Source organism: Ostrinia nubilalis, chromosome 2, assembly GCF_963855985.1.
Source record: "Ostrinia nubilalis chromosome 2, ilOstNubi1.1, whole genome shotgun sequence".
NCBI classification, from domain to species: domain Eukaryota; kingdom Metazoa; phylum Arthropoda; class Insecta; order Lepidoptera; family Crambidae; genus Ostrinia; species Ostrinia nubilalis.
Window position 1 is genome coordinate 9,838,705 of NC_087089.1, and position 8,079 is coordinate 9,846,783.

The window sequence follows — 8,079 nt, forward strand, 5'->3', positions numbered from 1 at the left end:
ACTGTTTTTATCCATGTAGATTCCTAGTATTACTTGGTGTTGAAAAAAAAATAAAATAAATAATGGTGTTATTATATTCCGCTGTTCGCCTCTGCTCGCCTGATTCCAGTAACTTACGCAACCGTAGCAAGGGCATACCTATGTTGTTTTTTGGGATTTGCTGTCATTTTTCCCAGTTGTTTGTATGATGCCGTAACGGTGCCGAACTTACTCGTAGGTCAAGGTTTATTAACTTAATCTTGAGATTATTCAGGTGAGACTATGTTTTGTCATGTCAGCAGCTGATGTAGATGGTAGGAGAAAAATATACATAAGCTAGTCTGCGAGAAGCCTCGTAAAGGTCACATTTTAGATACCTACTGTTGGGTTTAAGGCCTTTATCAGGAAGTGAAATTGGTTAAGCTTTTATGCTTAGTAAGAAAATTAAAGTTATCTTTAATATAGTTTTAGATTAGTAATACCAGCCTCCCTAGACAAGTAGCACTTTTTGATCGAATCGAAAATTGGATACGTTATAACTTCATATAGAAAAAAGAAGGCTAATCGACCATCCTTCGACTGGTTTACGATTTTAAAGTGAATTTTGTTTAGACCCACAGGGCATAAAGGTAATAGAAGAGTAGATAAACGATTTAGTCTAGCAGATAAATCTTGCTGTCGAGCTTCAAGAGGTAAGCTACGACTGTTTTCTTTAGGCCATTAGTTTAACCACCAAGGCCAGGTTATTTTATAAGTTTTTAAAGTGGATTTTTGCCAGGTATGTTTTAGGAACGATACCTTATTACCCCCAACTCAACATACTAAAAAATTACATGTTACCTGATCCTGACGTGGAGGTTACCATGTGGTAAGAACATGGTGGAGATTCTGTATTTTGAGGGTCGGCCTCGAACCCTGCTAAGAAAAGCCAGAAAGGTCACTTCGAGGTGCTAAGCAGGTACCTTTTGCTGTGGTAAGAAACGGGACAGCAAAGATTTAGCCTAGTTTACCACCATACCCACCCTGATTGAAGTCGTTGCAAAGGCTGCTGGTGAATCTCTGTGGGGTCTCTGGATAATATCCAGTTTCCCGAACTTTTGGAATATTTACCTTTGGATCTCAACGCAGGAGATGCCACTAAGTAGGTTGCTTTCCCCGTAAATCGACCTAGATCGACAGATAAATTTGATTGAATCGACCAGGGAGATAATATTTTGCGCTGTCAGAGCTATTTTTACCCGAGTGAACCGGAAGGAGGTGATGTTTTTCAAGTTGAAAAGTTAGAGAGACAGTTCCAATAGAGGCTCTGAATGTGCCCCTTCCTCCCTTAGTTTCGAATATAGGTTATGCCTTGATTGTCCGATGGCAAAATTAGTGAACGCACATGAAAAGAATGAGAAATCCCTCATCGCTGATTATGATTTCTGATATTTTGTAGACATCCAGATGGTTGGTAAGAGATGCTGAGCTGGAGTCTTGTGTATTGGATCGGTTGTGTGGGGTCGACTTGTGATGAGCCCTCACTGGAGATCAAGCTTACCATTATGTGAGTTCACGTAATTGACAAGGTTTAAAGTGTTCCAGAAGATAAAATGTTACACACTAACCTTCCGTTCTAGTAGTTGCTGTCTCGTCTGGTTCGTCAAAGGTGACGAGGTTTAGTAAGTAGTTTGTGATTGTATAAATTTTTTTTTTTTTTTTCGGTATGCAGTAGAGAACGAGAGATTGATAATTTTAGGGTACCTTGACAAGACATGCGGAGAGGCCGGCGGTGTCTCTGTGATCGGTATCTGCATCCAGATTTAGAATTTAGCATTCAACTACTTCAGATCGGATCAATACTTACATAATTGTATCTACTGATTAGGACGTTTAAAAGAATAGGTTGTTTGGTCTGTCCTTCTTGCAAAGGAATATTGTGAGGAGCAGGCTCATGCTGAGCGGTGCCTTATCTGGTAATTTCAGCACCTGTTTTAACAGGATTTCGGTTTATTTGGTCAGCGTTAGACAGTCAAGAGTGTTAAAACGCTGAATAAAGCACGGCGTTGAAGGGACAAGCACCGGCTTGGAGGTAAATGGCAGACGCATCCCTGGAACCATTGTCAGGTAACAGGTTGACCTCCGCAGTCTGATGACGCCTGCCACTGCCTAAGATACGCTCAAAGGCAGCCTCCGTAGAATTTGCTGAGTGGAAAGTCACTTGACTTTACTATTCTTATTTGGTCAGCGCTAGACAGTCAAGAGTGTTAAGACGCTGAATAAAGCACGGCGTTGCAGGTGCAGGGGCAAGCATCGGCTTGGAGGTGAATGGCAGACGCATCCCTGAAACCATTGTCAGGTAACAGGTTGACCTCCGCAGTCTGATGACGCCTACCACTACCTAAGATACGCTCAAAGGCAGCCTCCGTAGAATTTGCTGAGTGGAAAGTCACTTGACTTTGCTATTCTTATTTGGTCAGCGCTAGACAGTCAAGAGTGTTAAGACGCTGAATAAAGCACGGCGTTGCAGGTGCAGGGGCAAGCACCGGCTTAGAGGTGAATGGCAGATGCATCCCTGGAACCATTGTCAGGTAACAGGTTGACCTCCGCAGAATGATGACGCCTGCCAATGCCCAAGATAGGTACGCTCAAAGACAGCTTCCATAAAATTTGCTGAGTGGACGGTCATTTGATTTATTGGTCGTCAAGGGGACCTGAAGGGACTGATTTGGAATCCTTGGCTTTTTGTTTTATTAGTATTTGACGATTTGTAAGAACTAATTTAATCAGTCTAAGCAATTAAAGATATTATTATGTTTTGATTTTGGTTGAAGTGACCGGCTAGAGAACCAAGGTCGGATTATTTTTTAGATATCACCAGTACGAGCACAGGGTGATTTTGCCGAATAAAAATCCAGCACTGGGAGGGTGCTCCTCGCACAATGCTTATTAGGAATTTTAGCCAGGATACGCTCGTGACATGTTCAAATTCAAATTCAAAAAAGTTTATACAATAACACATTACAATTTATATGTTGTTGCAAAATAGAAGTATACATGTTCGATGCACTTAGCACATTTTGTCATACTTATTAAGCTTCGTGATTTGCAAAAAAAACATCAGAATTTAATAATTCAATCTGTAAGCTGGCTCAGTGTTGGGGGTGGCCGCCCAGTCTACTAATAGTTGTAGTTTGAAGTGCTTTGTTGATGTGGTACAGCATTTGTAGGTGCTTTATTTTATGAGCGCAATGAGCCTTTTTAAAGGGGTATTTATTAAGAAACTCGTACCAGAAAGAGTTATCGTTCGATTGTGGTGATGCTAACAACGTATTTTGATTGGTAATGTTTGCGATTGGGGCTGACGGGGCCGCCGTTAGAATTGTATAAGATGGTTGTGTTGGGTACGTTATTCAATCTATTTATACAATATAGAGATTCGCGAGAATGCTCATTTGATCGAAAAGAGTGTTAAAGCTATCAGAATCCCACGTACCTCGTTTCATCCGTTTTAAATCTCGCCGGGGTCCGAGTTTCTCCGGTATCCGACGCTCTGGGTCCACCTGCTCGTAGACCGGAAGACACTCGTACCCTTTGGCGCCAACCACCATCACGTACATGTCGTTCGCGGTCACACACGCGCGGTCGATTGCACTTAGTATAAGAACGTTGAGAAATAAATTATTTCAGTAAAAATCTGAGCAGAGTTTCTGCTTACGATGTTGCTAGTTTGGAAGTTAAAGACGCTATGAAGAACTCCGAGCAAGCTCGCCCCCAGGTGACTAAAATGGCGGCAAACGGAAGTAAGTCAAATCAATTCCTATTAAATAATTGCGGAAATGACGTCATTTAAGGTATAAAATGTTAAAAAACTACACCGGAAGTAGACGCATCTCTCTCACCAGATGCTGTGCATCGTCACATGCCGAATAATAACATTGTTGAGAAATACATTTCAGTAAAGATTTGAGCAGCGTTTCTACTTATGATGTTGCTAGCTCGAAAGCTAAAAACGCTATGAAGAACTCCTTTGACTCTAACTAAAACGGAAATAAAAAAATGGCGGCAAACAGAAGTAAGTCAAATCAATTCCTTTATTGCGGAAATGACGTCATTTTAGAGTTAAAAATATGGTAGAGACCGGAAGTAGACGCATCTCTCACCAGATGCTGTGCATCTTCACGTCATGCCGAGTAATAATAATCTAATAGAATAGAGCATTTGCATTTTGATGATGATATAATTTAAAAAAAAAATCGATTACCAAATTATCGATAGTTTTGTACCTTACATCACTTTTGAACTGAAGGACGATTGAGCAGCTGACAAAACAATGACACTGACAAGTGACATATGGTTGCCATTATTAGTGAGGTTAGCGCGCGTTTAGTAAAAAAATATTTTTGGTAATGCAATGGGTATAGTATGTTCATAACCCTTTTATAATAACATAATTTTTTTAAACTGAAGACCTGGCTGTAAAGCGTAATTCCCATCTTTTCCTGAAACCAAAGAAAAAAAAATCACACCAAAAAAGTAAAACTGTCAGAAAAAAAAAAGGCGGGAAACTTCGAAGTGGCAAGACGCGCTCCCGAAAGTTTTAAATTAATAAAACTAAATCTGTTAGATTTTTGTTGTTAGGAAAGTTTATTAAGACGATGGGGAGGGGTAGTAAAAAAAGGAAAAAAGTGGAGGTCACCGATTTGGATCCGGGCGATCGCAGCAACGGCGATACCAGTTCATCAGATTCCGAGGTGGAGGATGGTCAGGGAAGTGTCCTTGTTCCGTATTATGTTACTGACTACACCAGGTTATACCCAGAGGACTCTGCAGCTTTTGAATTCGTAGTCTTCATAGAGTCAGCTGATAGCCAGAGGCCCATTGGTACCAGAGATTTATTATCTCTTTCCAACGTTCTGAGAAGGTACAATAAAGGCGTTAAGTATTTGAAAGCACTCAACAAGTACAAAATAGGAGTCTACTTTGAAAAGCCAGGTCTAGCCAATGCACTACTGAATAATAAAACCTTCTTAAGTGATAATCAGTTCAAAGCCAGCATTCCAGCTTCATCCACCGAAACCACGGGGATAATTCGAAATGTGCCTATAAAGTACAATAACAAAAAAATCTTTACCATGTTGAGCAGTAGCAAGAAGATTATCAGCGTTCGCAGATTCTTCCGCAAAGACACCACAACTGAAGGTTTCTCCCGTCAGCCCACAGGGACAGTCGCCATCACTTTTGCGGCGACGACCCTGCCAGACTTCGTGGAGCTGGGCGGCTGGAGGCACAGCATCACCCAGTACATCCCTCCAGTTAAGCAATGTTACCGCTGCCAGAGGTATGGTCACATTTCCAAGTATTGTAAGAACGAGGAACGGTGCTCAATTTGCAGTAATGGACACAATTATAAAGATTGTCCAACTCCTAAAGAAAATGCAGTATGTTCTCATTGCAAAGGAAACCATATTAGTATTTCAGCACAATGTCCAATAAAACAAAAGAAAATACAAGAAAATAGAGTGAAATTTGTTAAAGCTCCCACTTATGCAGACATATCTAGTAAACAAACCTTTCCAGAATTAAGAACAAATAATAAATACTTATCAAAGCCTGAAAACAACTTAATGTCTATATTGAACTCTGATGCAACGGTAATGAATCTTTTGATAGAGTCAATAGTTAAAATTATAACATTAAATAAAAGCAACAACACAACTATTTCATCCAAAAACATTTTAGATATTCTTACAGACACTTTCAGTAAAAATTTTAATTCATCAAATTCGAAGACCAAATAAATATAGTTCAATGGAATGCTCAGAGCTTTCTGTGCAATCGCAATTTATTTACTAAGTTTATTTATGATAATTGTATAGATATTGCTGTAATATCTGAGACTTGGCTTAAGCCTATACACAAATTTAAGGTTAAAGGTTATAAAATAGAGCGAAATGACTGTGGAAATGATCATAATGGAGTAGCCATTCTGATTCATGAAAGAATTCAATATTGTAGACTTCAAACTTATTTTGATAACTCATTACAAAACTTAGCAGTTCAAATCACAATCAATAATAAATCATACACAATAGTTTCAGTTTATTGTCCTACTAATAGTACACCTAGATTTCATATAAAGAAATTTTCAGATTTAATAGTAAGTTTGCCAAAGCCAGTTATTGTAGCTGGAGATTTTAACGCCCATCATACCATATGGGGCTGTAACACTGTAGACAGTCGAGGACGAGATATTTTAGATAGTTTAGATGATTGTGATTTAGTTTTATTAAATGATAAGCAGGCCACGACTGTGGGAACACATGTCTGGAGACCGAACGGACTCGACTTGACTATGGTGAGCCCCTGTTTAGCTTTATGCTGTGACTGGAAAGTGCACGATGATCCACTTGGTAGTTATCATTTACCCACCATAACCTCAATACAACTATTACCAACTGCATCGCAACCACGTCTAACATACATGCCAGCAGGTACTGATATCCCTGATCATCCTAATCTTAAACTAGTTAATTGGAAACATTACTCAAAGTTAGTCAATGAAATGTTGAATGATTTTACAGTGTTTAATAGCAATGTTTTGGAATTGTACAACAACTTTTGTGACATCATCAAGTCAGCTGTAAATATGTCAATGCCAAACTCAAATAAAAAAAGTCAATCTCAACGTTTCGTTACGTTATAAAGTCTAAACGTCTTTCGGTTCCTTGGTGGAATGATCGCTGTGCTAATGCTGTACAAAACTCGAAAGAAGCTTACGTGCAATTCAAAAATGACCCTACTCCTGAAAATTATGTACATTTTAAAAAATTACAAGCCCTGAAAAAGCGTGTTATTAATACAGAAAAAAATGAGAGTTGGAAAGAATTTTGTTCTAATTTAAGTAGATTTACTCCCATATCTCATATTTGGAATACTTTACGTAAATTTAATAAAAGTAATAATTGCAAGTTTTCGCAGAACGATTCTTGTCCGCTTTGGGTTCATGATTTTCTTACGAAATACACTCCAGACCATGCAGAATCGCCACCATTAGATTTCACTAATCATACAGCAAGTAATGCAAATTCTTATCTGTTAAGCATGTTTACATTTACTGAGCTTATATCAGCGATCAAATCACGAAAGGACACCGCTTGCGGCTTGGATTTTATCTCTTACAAAATGTTAAAAAAATTAAATAAACAAAACCTATTAAAATTTCTATTTATCATTAATAGTTTGTGGAAGGAAAATCTGATTCCAGGTCAATGGAAGACTGACTGCTTAGTTCCCATATTAAAACCGAATAAAGATAAAAATTGTCCAGACTCTTATCGTCCGATAGCTCTAACGTCGTGTGTAGGTAAAATTTTTGAACAATTGATAAAACAGCGTCTGGAGTTTTACATAGAAAGTAATAATTTGCTTCCAAGCAATCAATTTGGGTTCAGACGTGGGCGTTCCGCTCGTGAAAGTTTAGGTTGTTTATACACAGATATACAAAAGGCTTTGAAAGAAAATAACTATCTAATCTGCGTTTTCTTTGATATTGTCGGTGCCTTTAACAATGTCAATCTTACTGTGTTATCATCGATTCTCTCTTCATTAGGTCTTCCAACTAAAATTGTGGCCTGGTTACATAATTTTTTAAATAATCGCTTAGTACATGTTAAACTTAATAATAAATTATATGGTCCAAGACTCTCTTTCAAAGGAGTTTGTCAAGGAGGTATTTTGAGCCCGTTATTGTATATTATATACATCCATAGGCTAAATGAAATTTTGGGACCTGATCCCCAAATATGTAATTTACAATTTGCAGATGATTTAGCAATATATACTCAAGGCCCAAATTTGTACACGTTAACAAGCAAAATAAATGTACTACTTAATAAACTGCATAATTATCTATCGTATTTGAATTTAGATGTAAATGCAAATAAAAGTAAAGTTGTTGTTTTTAAGAAACGCTGCATACATTTATTAAGTTCGGGTATTAAATATAACCATCAAGAACTACCACTGGAATCAGGTGCAAAATTCTTAGGTGTTACTTTCCAACAAAACTTCTCTTGGAAACCCTATGTTGATTGCCTTATAGAAAGATCTCTACGTGCT